This window comes from Dipodomys spectabilis, unplaced genomic scaffold (assembly GCF_019054845.1).
Source record: "Dipodomys spectabilis isolate Male_0828 unplaced genomic scaffold, ASM1905484v1 ptg000066l, whole genome shotgun sequence".
NCBI classification, from domain to species: domain Eukaryota; kingdom Metazoa; phylum Chordata; class Mammalia; order Rodentia; family Heteromyidae; genus Dipodomys; species Dipodomys spectabilis.
The window spans coordinates 3,680,155-3,701,284 of record NW_024870743.1 but is presented as its reverse complement, the minus strand read 5'-3'; the positions used below and the strand labels follow the sequence as shown (position 1 = coordinate 3,701,284).

General features: G+C 55.2%; 1 long non-coding RNA gene across 1 annotated transcript in view; it reads left to right on the top strand.

The window, feature by feature from the left end:
* Positions 1 to 5,331: 5,331 nt before the first annotated feature.
* Positions 5,332 to 21,130, top strand: part of LOC122108847 — a 75,650-nt gene continuing 59,851 nt past the window's right edge. Inside the window, exon 1 of the long non-coding RNA XR_006147637.1 lies at positions 5,332 to 5,447. This is a non-coding gene — a long non-coding RNA (uncharacterized LOC122108847). The remainder of the gene's footprint in view (positions 5,448 to 21,130) is intronic.

The window sequence follows — 21,130 nt, the reverse complement described above, 5'->3', positions numbered from 1 at the left end:
TCCCGTGGCCAGCTGAGGTCATGGCTTCAAGGTAGGGTGCCCGCGGCTGGAGACGGGGCCTGACATGATTGATGGCAGCTGTCTTGTCAGAGTTGAGGTTTTGTGGGCGCCCTCCGCAGGGTGACCTTCACTTCTGTGTCTGAGCAGGGCGACTTCTCAGATGTCAGGCGCTGGAGTTCTCTCGTGGCTGTGTCTCTGTTGCTTTCAGTCAACTTGGGAGTGGAAAGTTCAGACATTTTTAGTGGTTTGAATAACAGCATTAAAAAAGGGATCCTAAAACCGAATGCAAAAGGCCCCAGCTTTCCCAGGCTCTCACAGATCTGTCAGTCAGTCCTGTGTCTCTTTGCTCGGGCCAGTAATGAGTTCAGGTGTCTGCTGCTGAGAAGCTCACCTTTCAGTACTCTGGCCGCCAGGGAGCTCATGCCCCCAGCACGGGCTCTCCCTGGCCCAAGCAGATCCAGAAATTCGCAGTCCTCAAGGATGGCGGGATGTCTTTGTGCCACCTGTAGGCCCTCGTGCCCACCCCTGCCTGCAGGTGTGATTGCTGCTGGACCAGGAGCCACAGCAGGAGCTCAGTCTGCCCTGCAGCACGCCGGCTTCTCATTTCCCAAGCCAGGGTCGGGGCGCCCATCCCATCACCCAGGGCTTGCGCCCTGCTCCAGACACTTTCACTCAAGCCACTTAGCTTTTCTATGACTTCTCTGGCCCATAAAATAAATGAAAAAAATACCCTTTAGTCTCATAGGGTTGTTATTATGAAGAAGAAATGAAATGCTGTCTGAGGTCTATTTATATGGTAGCCCGTCCTGGTCCTGTTCACTCCTGCCGCTCCCTGTGGTCAGCTGTCAGCAGCGTTGCAGACTCGGACCTCACCTAGAAACTCTAGCGCACGGGGCTACTATTACCTCCTTAAAAATCTCCTCTAGAGATGGGCACCAATGGCTCACGCCTGTAATGCTACCTACTCTTGAGGCTGAAATGTGAGGATCATGGTTCAAAGTCATGAAAGTCCATGAGACTCTTAACTACAGTGAATCACTGAACAAGCTGGAAGTGAAGCTATGGCTCAAGTGGTAGAGCACCAGCCTTGAGCAGAAAGAACTCTAAGGACCAGTGCCCAGGCCCTGAGTTTAAGCCTTGGTAACAGAACTCGAGCATGTGTGTGTGTGTGTGTGTGTGTGTGTGTGTGTGTGTGTGTGTGTGTGTGTGTGTGTGTGTGGTGTATGTATGCATGCACATGTGTGTGTGTGTGTGTGCATGCATGCATGCGAGCATGCAAAATACACACACTTCCTTTCCTGTGAGTGTGGGTGTGGGTAGTGGCAGAATGCTTGCCTAGCCAGTGGAAGGCCTTGAGTCCTATAAACTGTTCTATAAAGAGTTTTACTGGATAGATTCACAAACGATACAATTTGTTTATAGTGTGCAGTGCTTGGCTTCTTGGCACATTGCATTATAAATATGCCTGCAGGGATCTGCTTGAAGCCATGTTAGCCTCTTCCAGTGGGATTAGCAGCATGCACAAATTGGGGGTAGCTGGGTGCTGGGCCAGGCCTAGGAGTGGAAGGGGGAAGGATTTTGTCTAGGCCCAGCAGTAACAGGAACAATATAAGCTTAATCCAAAAGAGGTGATTTCAGAGTGCATGGCAGTGGTAGAGCATTTGCTTAGCATCTGAAGACCCTAAGTTCCATCCTTAGCGCTGCAAGGCAAAGTAGAAAGGTCATGTTTGTTGTTGTACTTGGACTTCAAAGTCAGGGCCTCTCGGGGCCTTCCAGTCTTGCTTGGCGTTTTTTACTTAAGGCTGGTGCTTTACCACTTGAGCTGTAGCTCCTCTTCTGGCTTTTTGCTGGTGAACTGAAGAGTCTCTCAGAGTTGTTTGCCTGGGCTGGCTTTGAACGCGATTATCAGATACTTGCCTTGTGGGTGACGAGGATTCCAGGTGTGAGCCCTGGCACCTGGTGAGTGGGGCTTTTTCAATGAGGAGAGGCAGGGCTTTGAGGTGAGGAGAACTTGGGGGTGTGGGGAGTTGCAGTTTGTCCCGGATGGAGCTGGACGGGGAAGCAGCAGGACAGCATACGGTGGTTGGTGGAGGAGGAGGAGGGCTGGGTGGGGTCTTGAGCATGAACTGGGGCTGGGGAGAGGCTATGGGAAGGGAGGGGCAGCAGGTGTGTGTGTGGGGGGGTTGAAGTTTTAGCAGAGATCTGGGGCCTAGAAGAGGAACCTGCTTCGGGCGCCGGCTCTGGGTGTTCAGATGCCCTGTGTTTGTGGTCCGGCTGGAGGTGCTGGTGCAGGTGGCCGGTGAGCCAAGGTTCCTCTTTGCCTCTGGCGTCTGGCAGGGGAATTCAGCAAGGGCTCCAGACTGGAACTCTCAGCTCCACTTCCTCATCTGGGTGGCTGCTCACAGGGGCGTCCTGGGTGAGCCAGGGGTCTGGTTCCTGGGGACCTGGAGTGCAGTGAGACATTCTCACTGAGTCCTCTGTGCCTAGCTGTGTGGGGATCTGCGTCTGATGACACCCCCACCCCAGTCTTCCTTCTTTGCCCCCTGGCCCATACCTGAGCTCACACCAGGCCCCTCTGCCCGGGCTCTGCGTCGTGATGTGGGCTGGTTGCTGCCGTGGAGTGCCCTGTAGTCACAGCGTCTCTGCACTCGTCCCCTGTGAGCTCCTAAGCGCCTGGCTTGCACGGGGAGTCACCAGTGCTCGGGAAGGGGCGCCTTGCCTATGTGGTGCCTGTCTCCTCGTCTGCGCAGAGGCAGAGCCCGAGGCCCGTCCATCAGGCTCGGCTGGGCTACACAGCAGCTTTTCCTTAGCTGGACACAGCCCTTCTCCCACCTGGGGGTCCTAAGCAGATTCTCTCCTCCTAGGGCCAGGATGGTGAGGTCCGCACACCGCAGAGGGGTTCACACACCGCAGGGACCATCTTCAGTCCTCAGGGTGTCCCCACTCCCTCTTACCGCCCGGCTGTGGTGGGTGGCAAGGCCAGGGCCCCAGGCCCTGCTCCTGGGCAGCCCTGGCCTAGGCTCCCTGGTCTTCTGAGCTGCTGGGGCTGTGGCTGTCCTCAGAGCAGGGCCCTGGCGCTGCCCTGGGGCGGGGATGGGCAGCATGTCACCCCTGCCCTCAGCCCTCCATCCCTGGCACGCCTGCAGGAAGAGCCTTGGCACTGCGTGCTCAGCTTTCCCCAGGAAGCCTGTAGGCTGCTATGGATCTTAGTGCCTCAGGACCTTTGGCAGCACCTAGAGCATGCCAGAACTTTCTAGCTCCCCCCTGGGGGTCTGCAGCAGGCCAGGCTGGGGCCCAGAAGGGCACTGTGCCAGGAGACCTCCCCGGCCCGAGCCTCCTCAGCTAGCACCCCTCCGCTCCTCCTTGGTGTGGCCGTCGTTATCTCTGCTGTTCCCCCTCTCACGGGTAATGTTGGGGTGGGGGGTGGCCAAGGGGCTCCTGAAGAGCTCTGGGAATCAGGCCTTTGTCTGACTAAGGCTGCTGTCTCACTGGTGTGCACCCCAAATGCACCCCTGCTGCTGGGCCTTTGTCTACCCATGGAGGCTTTGTGGTCGAGGCTGGGGGAGGCTGGCGGCCAGGAGGCCTGCGCAGCTCCACGGTCTGGGTTCTGGGGCTCACGCATGTCAAGGGGAGGGGTGTTCTTGGATGAACTAGGAGCCAGAAAGAGCTGGCGGCTTCAGGGCCCCTTTGCCGGGGTGGGGTGGGGTACAATGGAGGGGCCCGGCCCAGGCACGTGGATGTTGTTTAAAGAAGTGACATGGAGCGAGAGGTCACGGGGTGTGAGGCCCTCCGACGCCCATCTGCTCGCCCAGTGCCCTCAGTCCCTTCAGCACACCTGGGAAGGAATTCAGAGCTTTACTACAACCCAGCCTGGACCCTCCCGCAGGCTTCCGGTTAGTGCCTAGAGCCTGGCGCTCAGGCACAGCAGTGGAGGGCCTGAGTGAGGGAGCGTGGGGCCCGGGCTCCACGCTGCTCTCGCTGCCCGACCTCTGCCGGTCCCGCTGCCCTCCCAGAGGACCCCAGCCGTGGTGTTATCCGTGCCGGCCTCCAGGGCGGCCTCGCTGTAGAGGCAGTACTGGGGCTTGAACTCACAACCTTAGGCAAGCGTGCTGTCCCTTGACCATTCACCTTTTGTGTTTGTTTTCCAGGTAGGTAAGTTCTTGTGCTTTGGTCTGGGCTGGCCTCCGCTAGCAATCCTTCTATCTCTGCCTCCTGAGTCGCTATGGATTATATGCACGAGCCACCGTTCCTGGCTAGGAGGTAGCTATTTTGATTGCTGTTTGTCCTTGTCTTTCTCTCTGAGGGATGGCCTGGAAAGCTGTGAACTCAGCTGTCCTGAGCTTTGAGTTCCTTGGGAGGAATCGGTGGAGCTGTGGATGGACAGGTGCAGGTGAGCCGAGGCCGGCCAGCGGCTGGCTGTGGCCTGGCCTGTTCTAATTTCTGTCTCTCTGGATAATTTGTAATTGGGCCACTCTTGCAGCCAGCCCGAGGAGCTAAAGACCTTGAGGAACGTCCCCAGCCCTGACTGTAGACGGCTGCTCTTTGAAGTCACCACTTTTCTTTGTGAATCTGCGCTTCCCTCCCGGCGCGCCTCCTCTTCCCGCTTTGATGGCGCCCCTGTAACAAGAGGCTCAGAATTATTAATTCCACTGCACAGCAAGGTGCGGTTTTATTACACAAAAAATATAATTGCTATCTTGAGCAATTATTTTTCTGAAAGCTGAAAGTGTAACCTTTAATTAATATTTCATTGGCAGCCAGGGTGGGTAACTTGAATAGGGCCTAAAAATATTGCCATCCGCAGCCTGGGCAGGGGCCGGGCTGGGGGACTCGGAGGGTGTGCTGCTACCCACCGTCGGCCGCGTTTCTAAAATTACAAGTGCTCCACGCAGACTGGAGGTGTGAGGCTCCCCGAGCCGCGAGACGGGGTGAGCAGCGCCGGTGGCTCACGCCTGTGAGCCCAGCTACTCAGGAGGCTGAGATCTGAGGATGGTGTTTCAAAGCCAGCCTGGGCAGGAAAATCTAGGAGACTCTTACCTTTCAGCTAAAAAGCTGGAAGTGGAGTTGTGGTTCAAGTGGCACACACACACACACACACACACACACACACACACACACACACACACACACACGTGTGAGTCCTGGTACAGGCATCCTAGCTGCCTGTCTGCAATGGCAGAGTCATCTCACCGGCCCAAGAAACAGAATTTGAGCCATGGAGGTTTTGGTGGGACAGTGAGACACTGATCAGAGCCAACCTCTCACGTCACATCCTGAAAGCTCTCTGGGGGCGGGACTTCCTGTGTCACTTCCTGCAAGCTCTCTGGACTTTCCAGGTCACCGGGTGAAGGGCGCAGTGGAAATGCCCTCTTTGATGTTTCTGGAGTAGGCACTTGAGATTCTAAGTGCTGTACCTAGGTGGCCTGGGAACGCCGGCAGGAGGACAGGTGAGCGTCCAGAGGGGTGTCCAGGCCTGGCAGCCCCAACGGGGAGGCCAGCACACCAACCCCTCTAAGCTCTGTGGAAGCCTGGCTGGGTGTCCTGGTCCACCCCCCCCCCCCCCCGGGGCCCTCCCCACAGCCATGGGGGAGGAGCACACACATGGAGGCTCTAACTAGTGAACTCCATAAACACCCCCGGGATTATTTTACAAGTCCAGTTTACTTCAGAGCTGGTGGCTCACGCCTGTAATCCTAGCTTCTCGAGCCTCACCTCTGAGAACTGAGGTTGAAAGCCAGCCGGAGCAGACGTGTCTGTGGGACTCTTATCTCCAAGGAACCAGCAAAAAGCCAGAGGTGGAGAGCTGTGGTTCAAGTGGCAGACAGCTAGCCTTGAGGGGAAAAGCTAAAGGCAGCACCCAGCCCTGAGTTCAAGCCCCAGTACTGGAAAACAAAAACAAAAGCAAGTCTCGCTGCGGGACTGCAGTGACAGTGCATCTGTCTTCCTAGTTTTATTGAGTTTTTCTTGAAAAACGAACGAACAAAAAGTTGAGAACCCTTGGCTGATCTGTTTATTGCTCCGCCACTGATCACAAAGGAGATTTTTAAATGCTCAATTATTCTGAACTGTGCTGGTCTTGGCTGGAGCCCTGACGTAGGTCAGGGGTTCTTCCTCAGGGAGAATGGCCTCTAGAATGTTCTCGGCCACCTCTAGGTGCTCGTAGCCCCAGGATAGGCCGGACAGGCAGGCTGTGTGGGGAGGCTGGAAACAGGGAGGAAGCCGTGTGGGTTTTCTTTTTCCCCCTGAGAGGGAAGAGTGTCCGGGCCACATTTGAGGAAGGAGGCAGCCAGATGGTGTTGAGCAATTGCACACGCTGCTCTGTCTCGTCTGCCCTCTGGGACCTGCTGCAGGGCTCACATCCTTCCCGTTTGATGTTCAAGGAGACAAACTGAGGCCTAGGCGGAATTCAGCCATCGGGAGACATCGGCCAGGAGCCTGGGGGAGACCCATGTGGTCCTCCCCGGCCCCCCCTCCCCGGCAGCTGGCTGGGAGTGGCAGGCTGTGGGGCACATGCGCACTGTCTGTCCCTCACAGTGGGTGACCGTGGAGAGACCCCCGGCCAGTTCTGTAGGAGCTCAAGAATGGCCCCAGAAGAGCTGGAGGAGTCTCCTCATTTTGAAAGTTTCTCCTCATGGTTATTCCTTTCTCAAAGATTGCATTCTACAAGTTTAAGAATATTTCCCCAAATCGCCCCTTGGAGGTGGCCACAGTGAGAACTTAGTGTGTTTCAGACTTTGTTTTTCTGTAAATATGAACCTTGACTGCGATGCATAAAACAATCCCCACCTCGGGGCTGGATGTGTACAAACTGCCACGTAGCTGCCTATTAGCCCCATTACAGCCATGGCTGTAAAACCCAAAGCTGAGAAGTCTGGGACAGGCCCGAGGAGGTTTCCATGGGACAGAGGGCAGAAGACATTTCAGGGAGGTAGCCCGCCCTCACCAGAGGGGGCCAAGGCCGCCGTGGTGCAGGTGTGAGCATCACTCCACACCAGCGTCTAGCGGATGGGACCGCGGTGTGGGACTAATGCCAGCCAGTCCTCTGTCACGCAGCTTCGCGTGGAGGCCGACACCCCGTGGGCAGATCGTTGGACGAGACCCCGGGTTCCTAGTGGCCTGCGGTGACCCAATTTCCATGGCTGATTGCTTTGGGCCAAGGTGCATGGCAGTTGGGGCATCTCCAGGGAGCGCTGGCGGGCGGAGGCTGCTCACAGGCTGTGGTGCTGGGGGGGGGGCAGATGGTCCCCGGCTTCGATCCCCCTCCTGACGTATACCCTGACTACGGCCCACGCCAGCAAAGGGGGTGGCACGGAGGGGCGGAGGGGCAGGGTGTGGCTGTGGTGACCGTAGATTGAACCTTCGAATGATCACGTGGAATCACATTTTTCTATCAGCGGAGACCTAGGTTTGGCAAGGTCATCTGTTTGGAATCACACAGCAAGGTCGTGATTGGGCTGGGGAGGGCGAGTCCCATCTAGGGGGAGACTTGGGGGTCCGCGGGCCCCAGGAAGTGCTGGTGGAGTCAGCGTCATGGTCAGGCCCTGCTCAGGCTTCCTTCCAGCCCAGCTCCCCTCCGTCTGGGCTCACCTCTCCTCTCCTTTCTCTCCCTTCCCTCCGCTCATCCGGCTGCCTTGCTCTCCCCAGTGTCCCCAGTTAGGGCTGAGCAGCTGCGGGCGGCTTGGGGAACCCTCCTGCGTGAGGAGCCTGGTTCGATGAATTCTCTCTGGGTGTCTTGTCCTGGTTGTGTGTGTGGTGTGTATATAATGTAGTATGCATATGTACGTGCATATGAATATGATGTGTACACACACATTTGAGTGTATGTGAGCATGTGTGCCTATAATATAGTACATAGAAATACATGTGTGTGCATCCCTATATGTTGTGTGCGCACATGTGTGTGTATATGTGCACACATATTTGAGTAAAGGTACCCATGTGTATACAAGAGGCGACAGAAATTACCCGCCTCTGGCTGGGGCTGGCCCAGGTTTGGGGGACAGCCCCCCATCTGTCATGGCCCCTTTCTGGCTGGTATCAGCAGGAGCTCTGCCTTCCACTGCAGGCAGAGCCTGGAACTTGGGGTGAGGAGAGCGAAGAACTGGTAAACCACTGTTTTCTTGCCGGCTGTTTGCCCTTATTAGTTCAGGTAGCAATTACCCATTCTGAATATTTGGCAACTAATTAGTTTTTTCCCGGGGAGATGGCAGGATGAAGAATGCTTTGCTCTGACCTGATCTACTTTCTTAACTCCTTGGGGAGGGTTAGGGGAGGGGGGGGGGTGAAGGGCTCACGGTGTGTGTGTGTGTGTGTGTGTGTGTGTGTGTGTGTGTGTGTGTGTGTGAGTGTGAGTGTGTGAGTGTGCATGCTCAGAGCCTGGGACATCCTTTAGCAGGATGCATGTGTTGGGGTGGGGGTGGGGGTGGGGTCCTCAGCTACAAATCTCCAGGCAGATAAAAATAGCCTGCTCCATTTTGGTTTTGTTCTTGCTGCTCCGTGGGCGCAGCTCCTGGCATCCTGCCTGGTAATGTTGGGGTGCTTCAGAGCCACGCGGGCCTGGCCCTTTGCGTGGATTGGCACCGCTTGCGGGAGCTTGTCTGTGGAATTCCCTGGTGTCTAGAACCTGGCCTGGAGGGGCTGCAGGGATGAGAGCTGTGCTGGGGAGACCTAGCCAGACCCCACGATGGGGAAAGAAGAGGACACAGTTCAGGGTTCAGGTGGGAGAAGATTGAGCTTCGCTGTGTATGGAACTGGAGGCAGTTTCTTATGAGCCGTGGAGACCCCTGCTCAACCATTGGCCCTTATATTTGCCTTTTTTTACCCCCCTCTGGAACTTTCTTGCGGGAAGAGCTGTCAGTGTGGTCATCTGGTTCACAGAGGCCTCTCGGGCCAGGGCTCTAGCAGTTGAGAGGGCGGTGTTGTGAGTCAGGCTGCTGCACTGGAGCAGGGGACCTGGACCGCCCGGAGGGCTGGAATCTATTTTGGGGAATGGCAAACGATAACTCAGTCGTGCTGCTCAGCCTTTCCTGGTGGGGGCGCCGTGGAGCTCAGAGTGAGCCCGGGAGGCCCAGGCTCTCCCGCAGGCCTTCCCGCACCCAGGTTCCGGCAGCCACCGGTGCCAGCAGGGATGCAGCCTCCAGTAAACTGGCACAGACTTTATACCCAGCCCAGCACCAGGTCTGAGCCTCAGAAAGGGGCGTGATCTGATGCCCAGGTTCCCAGCGCCTCCCGTGCAGCCATGTTGTCTTCTGTGGCCCTTCTGGCTGTGTCTGTGGCAAGGCTGGCCACCAAAGTTCCCAGCCAGCCGGGTCCCCTCCCCTCAGCCGGTTGCCGGCTCTCTGTAACAGCTGAGGTCAGCTGTGCTGAGATGGTGGTGGGTGGTTGTCTGCACACCACTGTGCCACCCCCCCCCCACCCCTCTGCTTATAATTCAAGGCCAGGGACCAGGCTTCCGGGGTGCCTGGAGTTTACCAGTGCCAGTGCCTGGTGTTCTGCCCTAGGGGACAGCTGGTGGCTGGTGACACGGCCCAGAGACTCAGAGAGACGCGCACACAGATGCAGAGACAGACAGAGACAGAGAGAAGAGAGGAGAGAGGGGAGAGAAAGAGAGGAGAGAGGGGAGAGAGGAGGAGAGAAGGGAGGAGGAGAGGGAGGAGAGAAGAGCGAGCGCCAGAGCCTTGGGCTGAGTCCTGCTCCGCTCTGAGTCCTGCCCTTCCAGTTTCTCATGGCCTTGCGCAAGGTCTGGGGTGCTCTGAGCCCCACTTGCCTTGCGATGCCTGTGTTTTTGGGGTGGGCACGCAGACGCTCAGGGTCCCGGCTGTGGGAGCCGGGGCTGAATTCAGAGAGGGCTTTGTGGGTGCCACCTTGCAGCTTGCAGCCAGGCCAGGCAGGTCTTGGTCTCCTTCGAGTCCCCTAGGAGCTTGTGGGGAGACAGGGTCTTACACAGGGCAGCACCCCTGCTCCCTCCAGGAGCGCAGGTGAAGGCTGGAGGGCTCTGTGAGAACGGGCTGCCCAGCTTGGCTCAGAGTTGACATCAAGGCCGCCCCGGGCTTTTTCCAGGACGCCCACAGGACAGGTTTACACAGTTCCATCAGGCCCGGTCGTGAGTGGCTCTGAGGCTTCAGCCAGCTGTCCTGTGATTCCTGCCACCGGGGCTGAGGCTCGTTCCTTCCAGGCCCCCCCTGGAACCATGCCTGGGAGCCTGAGTGAGCCCGGGTGAGCCCGTGTGAGGCCATGTGCACACAGGCCCTGGACAGGAAGCAAAGACACCAGGTGCAGGCTGTCCGTTAGAGTTTCCATTTACAGTACCTGGGGCTTTGCTCTCCAGCCCCTCCCGCCCTCCCTTCACTACAAACCTGGAGGGAGGAGGGTCTCTGCAGACAGGCCCATCTGGGAAAGGCAAGGTGGGTGCCGGTTGGCTGGCCGCTGACCGCTGGCTACTGGCCGCTGGGGAGAGGCTCGGCTTCTGCTGGTTTGAGATGTTGTTGTTCTTCATGGGGCTCGAACTCAGGGTCTGGGTGCGGTCCCTGAGCTCTTTTTGCTCAAGGCCAGCACTCTAACACTTGGAGCTACGGCTCTACTTCCTGTTTTCTGGTGGTTCATTGGAGCTAAGAGCCTCACAGACTTTCCTGTCCAAGCTGGCTTTGAACTATGAGGATCATAGTTCATCGTCTGATCCTCAGATCTCAGCCTCCTGAGTAGCGAGGATTACAGGGGTGAGCCATCAGTGCCCTGCCTGGCTTGAGAGTTTTGAGAGCAAAGGCAACCTTGGTCATGACCTTGGTCATGAGGCTTTGGGAAACCGAGGTACCTCCAATGTCTTACCTGAACGTGGGGACGGGGACAGGATTAGGAAGTTTCTGGTACATGACGGCTGAAACATGAGCAGCGGCTACTGAGGCAGGCCCTGCAGTCTGCCTGCACGCGCCTCTTGTTCAGTCAGCACCGCACCCTCGCCAACAGGAAGCGTCATGGTTGTTCGTGCCCACGTGGAAATGGATGCACACGGAGAAGCGAAGTCATGTGCCAAGATGTTGTGTTCCAGAGCTCGTGTTGCTCCTTCTCCTCTCCCTCGCCAGCTGCCACTGCCCAGAGCCTCACCCAGCTGTCTGGGACCTCAGCATCCTCGGACCTGCTTGGGAGATCTGGGCAGCCAGCTAGATCCACGTGGTGTTCATGCGTGCGAGGAAGAGCCTCAGTCACCCAGCCAGCCGGCTCTGCCCCCTGCTGCCCGTCTGTGGATGCTGGAGTGGCTGTGGGCACAGGTGCCAGGTGGGTCTGGCTGTCCTGATTGGATCCTAGCAGGGCTGCAGTCCAAGGGGTCCCGTGTGTGGCTTGTTCTCAACTCACCCAAGTACCTGAGCCATGATAGGTGTTTCTCGGGAAATGTTGGTTGAATGCATAGGCAGAGACCACGGAAGGCTTCCTGGAGGAGGTGGTCTTTGTGACTAGAGGCCCCCAGCTCCCAGCAGGAGTCCTGCTTTGGTTAGGAGGCAGTGGGCAGGGCGGGGAGTTGGGCTCAGACACTGGAAAAGCGTAGCCAGGCAGGCAGCTGCCACGCGGCGCCGTGACGGTCTTGCTGTTGTCCACCGGCCTTGTTTGGACGCAGGCTGTGTGTTTGGGTGAGTGAAGTCCTGGAGGGAAGAATTGAGATGGTGTTTGCTCATCAAACATTTACTTAGTCCTGTCCCAGGCCCCACCACAGCCCTGTGAAGGCCATGGTGAGGCTGTGAAAGGTTTCAGGGGCTCCCAGTGGGTCCGGGACTGGGGTGGAGCAGGGAGGGGAAGTGTGAGGTGAAGGCCGGTGCGCAGAGGTGAGAGCCGAGGGGCTGGGCGGCTGGGGCTGCTTGCTGCTCCCGAGCCTTCTAGACATGGACCAGGGCCAGGGCTGGGCCCGGGCGGGACCCGGCGTGGGACAGGGCAGAGGGACCGGCCTCCTCATCGGGTCTGTGCTCTCCAGAGTTCCCAGGGCAAGTCTTGGCTTCTACGCAGAGACCGATTCATAAGAGATGTGTTCGCCGGACCCCAGTGCCCTCCAGTCAGGTGACAACCGGACGGCTGCCAGTTCATGCCATGTCACTGCATATTTCTTTGTGTCCTCCCTGTGGGAGAAAGGACTTCAAATGATTCAGGAGGGTAAAAAAAAGTATAGACAAATTAGCATACATTCAAAGTGCAGTGAAAGCCGGGTGCCAGTGGCTCACGCCTGTAATCCCAGCAACTCCAGACACTGCCGGCGGAAGATCCCAGTTCACTGCCACCCAGGCAGGGACGTCTGTGAGGTGCTGATCTGCAATTAACCACCAAAAAGCTGGAAGTGGAACTCTGGCTCAAGTGGTAGAGGGCTAGCCTTGAGTGGAAAAGCGAAGGGATCGCACGGAGGCCCCGTGCTGGGGAGAAAACATGGGAACATGAGAAAAACAGCACACAGAAGGAAATTTCACAAAGGCAGGAACAGCTCAGCCGTCCAGGCCCTCTCTTCACTGCCAGTGGTTCTGATTTCCAAAGGGGCTTCTGGCTGCTCGGTGGGCTGTGGGGGGCTGGGCTGGGAGCCATCTTGTCCTTCCTCTGCAGAAAGCCTAGAATGTCTGTAGAAGTGCTGGCTGCCCAAACCATGCTTGATTGGTGTAATGACATGCCCTTGTGAGCAGGCCTGTGTGGTCTCATCCTGGGTCACAGGCAGGGTGCACCTGGCCCGCTTCCTGAAGACTGCCAGGGTCTAATGCACCTGCGGCTCACACTAAGCCAAGTCCCCGGCTGGCCACAAAGCCGCTGGGAACTCTGTACCTGGCCTGAGGTCCTCATGCCCAGGACATCAGGGCCCAACTTAGTTCTAAGGTGTGCAACCTGGACTTGAGGAGGGGACGGTGTCTCCCACGAGCCACAGGGGACTGAAAGGGCGTGGGGGGAGAGAGGAAGCAACCACAGGTATCCTTGGTGGAGTACTTAAAGCACTCGCTGGCCGCTCTGGGTGTAGATTGTCTTCCCCCGTGCGGGGTCGATCCCGCAGGCATTGTGCATGCTCCCTGGAACAGATCAGTTTAGAAGTGAATGGAGCTTCCCATGTTGTGAGAGGAAAACAAATCAGCTGTGGCCACAGAAGCCTGGGTCCCTGCGGGGTGGAGGGCGGCTCCTGTGTGTCCGGGACACAGGCTTCTGGGGGGGGGGGAGGGGACCCTGCAGGAAGCTACACCTGAGATCTGTGGTCTGTCACAGCTGATTCTCCCTCCACTGCCTTTCTTTGCTTGGTGACTTTCAATTTTCTTTGGAGCTATTTAAATGCAGTCTCTCTCTCTCTCTCCCTCTCTCTCCCTCTCCCTCCCTCTCTCCTCTCTTTCTCTTTCTCCCTCTCCCCTCTGTCTCCCTCCCTCCTTTCTCTCCCTCCCTCTCTCCCTCTCTCCCTCCCTCCTCTCCCTCCCCCACCTCTCTGTTTGTTGGTACTGGGCCTTGAACTCAGAGCCTGAGCACTCTTCCCTAGCTTTTTCATTCAAGACATAGATCTACTTCTGGCCTTTTGGTAGTTAATTGGAGATAAGAGTCTCATGAACTTTTCTGGCTTTGAACCAAGACCCTTAGACCTCAGCCTCCTGAGTAGCTAGGATGACTGGCTAGGTAGTAATTATTAAACAAAGCCAAAGGGGAGTCTGTGAGCCGCTGTGTGCTGGCGGCTGCCTTGTTAGTGCCGTGAAGTCTGGGTGCCCAGTCCCCTAAATAACTCCTTCAGGATGCGCCAGGGCGGAGTGGGGTTTTCTGTTTGGTGCCCGGCTGGCCAGAGTGGTTCTCTCAGGGGCGACCTTCTTCAGAGCCCATCCCTCCTCTGCCCCCTCTCCTTACCGCCTCCTGCGAGTTTGGGGTTTGGCTGCTATTGCCAGCATGGTCACACGGGATCCAGCGGTGACTCCTTCATTCACAGGGGACACAGCTAGCGCCAGCTCACGGTCCTGTCCTCGTTCACGGGGAGCTGGCAGAGCTGAGCCCTCAGCCTCATGACACTGAACAGACAGGTGGCAGGGTGGCGGTGACGGAGGGAGGTGGGCCCAGGTGACCCTTGGCGAGGACCGGGCAGGCGGTGTCAGTGGGGAGCAGGCGGTGTCAGTGGGGAGAGGGGGTTGGGCTGGCAGGCAATGCTGCCCAGCAGCTCTGGGGCAGCCTGGCTGGCCCGCGGCTGCAGAGGCTCATGGGTAAGAGATACCGTCGAAGGCACAGCCCTGGGTTGGGGTGGTGCGTTCCCAAAGACTGCCTGGTGGGGGTTTGGGCCCCGACAAGCAATCCCTCCCTCCCTTCCTTCTGTGTCTTTTTACCTTCCTCTTCCTCCTGTCTCAAATGTTTGGCTCATTGAGACTGAGGGGCAGCGTTAAACATGGATCCTGGAGAAGTTCTTATTCAGGGTCTTTAGGTGGATACCTGGTAGATGTACTTACTTTCTATTTATTCTTATTTTTGTGGTGCTGGGGTTCAAACTCAAGGCCTTGCACGTGCTAGGCAAGTGCTTTCCCACTGAGCTACATCTCCAGCCCTTGGTCTTATGAGATAGCATCTTAATATGAAATGCAAGCTGGTCTTGAACTTACTGTTCATCCCAGGCTGGCCTCAAACTAGCAATCCTCATGTTTCCCCTCCCAAATGCTGGGATTACAGGTGGGCACCACCATACTCTGTACGCTGTAGGTGCACTTTTCATAGTGAAGATGTATGGCTGAGCCCTGTTCATAACCCCATTTACCTGCAGTTTCTGCTCAAATTCAGTGTTGTAGTAAATCATGGCTTATGCCATGTTCGTCATCTGCCACAAAGTGTGGTTCCTTTCCCCCTGTGCCAGCCAGTATTCTCTACAGGATAGAGCAATAGGAATAGTGTGTGTGTGTGTGTGTGTGTGTGTGTGGTGTGCATGTGTTCATCATGGAGGGATATCCTGGCACATTCAAATATGTAGGATGGGCCTATGGGATGGAGAGAGACCAGGGCTGAAACTCAAGCCCAGAGTCCTGGATCCAAAGGCATGGTGGATCTAGAGGTGGTCTGTTCTATCTAAGCCTTCAGTGTCTTCATAAGGCCTACTTTGTTTTCATGGTAATCTGTTCTACTCTGACTCTACTGGTTCAAATATAAATCTTATCCAGAAATAATACAGAAAATGTTGGACCAAGTATCTGGAGATTAGGGCCCCACATAGAATTAACCACCACATACTGAAAATGATATGTTTCAGTTATCCATAAGAGTCTTTGGTTCTAGAAGGTTTTGATAGGCAAAGTGGGGTTCTAAAGCCTGTGTGTTTACAGAAATGCATACAGCCTCAAGCCCAAGTTTTTCCTTTCTGTCAGCTGGCATGTAGTCTCTATTTTGTGTCCATTTAGACAAGATTAAGACATATACTTTAATAAGCATAAATCCTATTTCAGTCCTCCCTCTTGCAAGATTTTATTCTTTTACAATTAAACTCTTAGCCAGGCACTGGTAGCTCATGCTTGTAATCCTAGCTATGCAAGAGGCTGAGTTCTGAGGCTCACAGTTCAAAAGGCAGCCCAGGCAGGAAAGTCCGTAAGACTTATCTTCATGTAACCACCAGAAAACCAGAAGTGGAACTATTGCTCAAAGTGGTAGAGCAACAGCCTTGAACAAACAGATTCAGGGACAAGGCTCAGGCCCTAAGTTCCAGTCCTACAACTGACCAAAAAAAAAAAAAAAATTAAGCTCTTCCTCTGCCTTTCCTCCCATCCTCACCTTCCTTCCTATCCATCATGTTTATTGGGAATTTAGCATATTTTAGCACTAGGCCAGGCACGGTGGAATCAGGAATGGAGAGGAGATTTCTACCAGCAAGGAGCGTAGGGTCTGGGAGGGTCACAGTGCTGAAGTCTGAAGGTTGAGCCACTGACTTCCTTCTGTCTCCAGGCTTCCCTTAGCAACAGGAGGCACTAACGTGCGGCCTGCAGCACTGGGCCGGCGGTAGTAACCCCACATCTTGTCTTCTGTGCAGAGGCATCTTGTCCTTCTCCTGCAGGTGGGACGGAGGGCCAGTATCACTGACATCCAGCTCAGACCTTCAACAAGGTCTGCGGTGGTCCTGCTCCCCTCAGGCTCAGCCCTGCAAGGACAAAAACTTCCCTGTGGGATTCGAGAGGAAATGATGGCAGTGGCCACTGTGCTTCCTGCTCGAGATGATCTGAGCAAGTGTGAAGGTTGGACGTCTTTCCTGAGCCAGCCAAGCCCTCTCCTCTGGGCCGCTGTAGGCAACTTCTGGGATTCGCTTGCCCCAGTGGGGCCAGCAGCTGCTGCCCGTGCCATCCCGAGGGGTAGGGCAGCCAGCCAAAGCACTCCAGCAGGAGCAGTTATTTGTGAGAACAGTTGGCTCAGCCCCCGAGTCATACCTAGAGACCTCGGTGAGGCAGGGGCCACTTTTGACTGTGGCATGGTCTTCTAGATTGTTCTGCAGGATACTGAGGCCTAGCTTTCTGAGAGAAATGCAGAAGTTTATGTGATGTGTTACTAAGTAGATTTCTCCTCAGAGGTGCTTTCTGTCTCTGAGGTATGGCGGCTGTGAGGTTGTCATGGTGACAGGTCGGCTCTCAGAGGAACCAGTGCTCTAGGTAAGATGGCTCACCTGCAATTTATGGCCACGAAGGAAAGTGTCCTCCGGGAATTTTTAGTGACGGCTCTTCCTCCTTTGGGGCTTGTGCCTCTGAAGCTGATTTTATTTTGTGCGTTGGGTGGTTGGGCGAGATGGGGAAGCCATTCTGTGCATTGAGAGCCCTCTTTATACGCAGCTCGGGACATCCGCAGCCCCATGGCCGCTGCTATGCTGTTTGCCATGGCCAAGTTATGCTCTTTCATTGAGCAATATCTTCTAAGCACACAAGTGCCCAGATGCCCTTCAATGGATGAAAATCGTGACACACACACATATATGCATATGTGTGTGAATTTTACTCATCTGTCAGGAAAAATGATATGTCATTTGCAAGGAAATGGATGGATATGGAACTATTATGCTAAGTGAAGTAAGTCAAGCTCCGAGAGACAAAGGAGACTCTTTCTCACAAGTGTGGGAGTTAGCTCTAAATGATAAATACATATGTGAACATAGGAGAGTCACATGCATACGTACACACATTGTCTAAAGTAAGGTATACGCAGGGAAGAGCCCTGTGGGGTAACTCCTTTGAACAGCTAACTTGCCAACAAAACAAATACTAGGAAGCTGGAACATGTATTATTGGGAGGGGGCTGAGGGGAGGGGCAGACAAGCAGAGAACGGAAGGGTAGGAGAAAGCAATCATAATATTCAATGTACATATGTGTGTGTACTGAGGAGCTAGTGGGGCTGGAGAGGTGGGGAGGAGGAGGCAAGGGGCAATGTTGATCAAGATGCATTGAACTCATAAACTGACAGGTTGTATTGAAACCCCTTTGTACAACTGCTTAAAAAGAACTAAAACAAAGAACTGAAGATGTAGAAACCCAGGCTAGGAGACGAATCTGTGGCTAGCCAGGACTTTATTTCCTAGAGTGAATCTTCATGACATGTCTGCAGGGTACACTGGAGGTCATGTGTAGCAGGCAGAATGGTCAGGACTACAAGGAGCAGGAAGCGAGGAGGGTGTGTCCCGAATGTTCTGGAAAGGGCTGCACATGTCCACGTGAGCTCCTGGACGTACTGTGAAACACAGAGGAGACTCTAGTATGAAATTAATGTGGCTGCTGGCACAGTGGCTCACACCTGCAGTCTTAGCTATGTGGATTGTGGTTCAAAGCCAGCTTGGGGAGGAAAATCTGTGAGAATCTTATCTCTAGTTAGCTACCCAAGAGCCAGAAATGGTGCTGTGGCTCAAAGTGATAGAGCATAAAAGCTTAGGGACAGTGCTCAGGCCCTGAGTTCAAGCCCACGTACACACACACACACACACACACACACACACACACACACACACCCTGTAACACACACACACACACACACACACACACACACACACACACACACACACACACACACACACACACACACACCTGTAACTTGCCATGGTCTCCAGTCCTGCAGGGGCCACTCAGATGTGTGGGGATCTGGGGGGCAGATTTCTCACCCTCCTCACATTGGCACTCGCTTCCCCAGGTGACAAGAAGGCCCAGAAAGTGGGAACATGGGTGCACCTGCAGCAGCCTCCACTCTCTTCCCCAGAGAGACCACACCTGTGGGGCTGCCAGGCCTCCAAGCCCTAACAGACTGCACAAAAGCTCTGCACTAGAGCTATGACTCAGTGCGGTGAGAACTGGGGTCTGAGAGGCAAACCCAAGACATTTCTTTTGTTCCAGAAAATGGATACACATTCATAGCATTCAATTTGGAAAATGAGAGGGGGGACGGGGGGGAACAACCTATCATGCTAGCAATGCCCATCTTTTCTTTTACTATTAGCTTTCTTCTAGTATTAACGTCTTCATTTTATACCTATACATACCCTTGATTTCTTTCCTTTGGCCAAAATTGGGCGAACTCTCTGTGTGACTTTGAGGCCATTTCTTTTTCACTGAGTAATGTCTCCTGAGCACATTTCCTTTGTCACTACCCTTGTGATGTGGCAGCATTTCTGGCTGCCTGTAATTTCAGCCACACGCACTCTCCCTGCGGTGCTCATTTAAGGCTCCCACACTGTGCGTGGCTGATTTCCAGGGGTGACTTCACCCTTGAAGGCGGCAGTTGAGAGGACTTGTGTTAACATGGGTGAGATTTTTATCCTGAAGAAGGTACCCGGGTGTCCCTGCCAGCCCCGGCCGGGCTGGCTGTGCATCAGGCTGGATGGGAGTCCTGATGGTTTTAGACAGGGCCTCTCTGAGCTTTGGGCTGTCCTGTGGACTTCCTTTTCCGCCATCAGTCCTGTTCTCACCCGCCTATCTGAGCTATGTCTGCTGAATTCCTGCTGCACCACCAAGAACACCGCCTCTCCCAGGGCAGCGCCACTCTTGATCATCTGGCCCCAGATTCCAGCTGGCAGACAGGGAGATGCACCTAGGTGGTAGAGCGCCTCTGGAAGTCCCATTGAAGCCCACCCTGGATGTGTCTTCTGTCCCCTTCAGAACCCCGGTGGCACTAATGCCTTTTGGCAGAGGGAAGGAGAGGCTGTTCACCTTGTGATCTGATTCATTTGTTTATTTGAGGTGATATCCTTGGCAATTGTTTCCCACTTATCTTTTTCTTGGCTATTTTTTTCTTTGTAGATACCATGAAGTTTGCAGGAAACTTAACTTCAGTTATGTATAAAAGCTCTATGCGTTACTCCTCCCCATAGTTTCTTATTGATGTCAGAGTTTACTTCCTTTTTATTCCTTCTTTCTTCATAGATATATGTGTATATATCTACACACATATATGTGTGTTCTGTTAGTCCTGGGACTTGAACTCAGAGCCTGGGTACTGTCCTTGAGCTTATTTTGCTCAAGGCCAGTGCCCTACCACTTTGAGCCACAGCTCCATTTCTGGCATTTTGGTAGTTAATCGGAGATCAGAGTTTCACAGATTTTCCTGCCTGAGCTGGCTTTGAATCACCATCCTCAGATCTCAGCCTCCTGAGTCACTAGGATTACAAGTGTGAGCCACTGGCACCTGGCTTCTCTCATTTTGAGAAGTAAACGTCTGTCATTTTAAGAGTCTGGGATGGCACACTATTTTAAAGCCACCTGCCGTGTGAGCAGCAGAACCTATTTCTGAACGGTGTGTGAAAAGAAACTCACCCAGTAGCTAACTAGGAAGCTCCGTGGTGACTAGCATGGGTATCACCTAAAGCCACGGGGAAACAGGATGCTCGCCAGAGGGACTTGAGCTCCAGGCTGACCGGGATGGCAGGTGGTGCTGTGCAGGCCGACAGAGCCCCGCAGCGGGTCTGCTCGAGCTGCGCCCTTGTACTTGGGTGTTGGATTTCTCGCCACTGCCTCTCCAGGTGTGGAGAGGACTACTCCGTTGCACACCATGGCTGCGTTATTGTTCTCTGCACCCACCGTGCAGAGTTGACAGCTGCAGATCACCGGCGCAAGGCTGTGTGTGTGTTGCTGCGAGGGGTGAGGGAGGAGAGGCTGGGGAGAAGGAGTTTCAGGGCCTGCGGAAGGCTGCCTGGCCAGGCGTGGACCGCATAGAAGCAGGTGTCCAGAGGGAAGGGCAATGAGAACCTTTCCACATGGGGGAGGGCCTGGAAGGCTAAGTTCTGGGTGACCCAGACCAGTAGCTAGCTCATGAGGACAGGCGTGCTCAGGAGGGTGCTCAGATGGCTTCTCCCGGGCTGTCTGCTGGCACAGGAGGTCTGGAATTTAAATGACCTTGGAGAGAATGGGCTGTCCCTCACCACGTCCAGCAGTGGAGCACTGGAGGAGTCCAGGGGAGTTTACAGAACATGCAGGGCCCGAGCGTGACCTTGAAGGCCACAGGATCCAGGCGAGGGCAGGAGAAGGGAAAAGCGGGATGGGTGGAAACACAGGGAGGCAGAGGGCGTGTGGGGTGAAGGGACAGTGCGGGCCACAGGAAGACAGTCTGGAGTACCAGACACCAGTCTGGGTGCTGGGCTTGGGGGACGGGGTCTGAGCAGTGACTTGAATGTCTGGACCCAGGCTCCCAGAAGGAGCCTGTGAGGCCTTGGCCGGGACCTCATGGTGGAAACCCCTGGGCAGGTCTTCATTATGAGTGACAAGAGGGAAAGGAAAGATGGATCTGCTGGGGAGTGGGGGATGGACCCAGTCCTCTGGAGAGGGGGTGGAGGGGCGGGGGCGGGGCCAGGCTGCCAGCCTGAAGCCAGCACAGGTCACCTACGCGGGGCCTCTCAGTCAGGCCTGTGCATCGTCCTCAGCACTCAGTCTGTGGGAACTGGCACAGGCTGGAAGGCAAGTTCAGCCTTCTTCAAGGTCACTGTGACCAAGGTTACTTCTTACTGTGTTCTCTCTTAAGAACACAGTCGGGATCCTTGGGCCTCTAGAGACTCCAGGTCAAGAAGCTGGGTGTCTGCCTAGCATCTGTGGGCTTCCGTCTCTTCCTGAGGCTGGCATGGTAAGTGGCCCCTGAACAGTGGCCCCATGTCTTCCTGTCCTGCCCTCCCCTGGCTGTGGTGGGCCTGTGGAGGACCACGGGAAACAATGAGACGTGGCTTCTGTG